Here is a 796-nt window from a genome sequence, read left to right as displayed (position 1 = left end):
ACTGCTCTGTCATTTAGAGAAGACACTGTGGTATGCATATCAAACAAATGGATGTGATTTAAGCACCGGACTCTCGGTTTTGTGGTTCTCTTTGAAGAGAATCAGTCATTTAAATGTCTCCATGACTGCAGACAAAAGAGTCTCTCCTGTGGTTTAAGCAGGTTTGCGTTTGCCTACCTGAAAGCATGCTTTTTCCTCCCCATAAATTCATAATTTTCCTCGCAAATCTTGTTAAAGGATATCTTTACCATCACCATCACAGTGAAATAACTTCAGCAAGATAACTACAACAAGAAATAACTACAACAAGAGAACCTGCCCAAACCTGCAGGGAGGAAGTGAATAAGTTCTTCAGTGATTGCTATTATTAATAAATAGTTTTGCATCTTCTTCTCTTGTCACATTATGTACAGTGACTAAAAGCGTGGGACTGATCTGAGGAAGAAGAATAGCTGGTAAAGATAATTAGTACTGCTATGTGTTTTTCATTTGTTTTGTTTTGCTAAAGAAGCTCATGATCAGGCAAGTTCTGTGAAGTAAACAAGCAGGAATTTTGTACAAGAAATCCCTGCCTGTGACAAAGAAGGGGAAATTGTGCTGCCCGTCTGAAGTAGTTCCTTCAGTGTATGGAAATAAGAGCATTTGTATAATGAACAATCACATATTATGCAAATATATCTAAGGATTCATAAGGCAACTATCATACCTGTATTTTAATATGATTGTTTAATTTTTTTTAAAGTGTTTAAATGGTTATGAATGTAGATTCTCAATCCAAATGAGAATTTAAGCACAA

Source organism: Meleagris gallopavo, chromosome 1 (assembly GCF_000146605.3).
Source record: "Meleagris gallopavo isolate NT-WF06-2002-E0010 breed Aviagen turkey brand Nicholas breeding stock chromosome 1, Turkey_5.1, whole genome shotgun sequence".
NCBI lineage: Eukaryota > Metazoa > Chordata > Aves > Galliformes > Phasianidae > Meleagris > Meleagris gallopavo.
Note: the sequence above shows the minus strand (reverse complement) of the source record.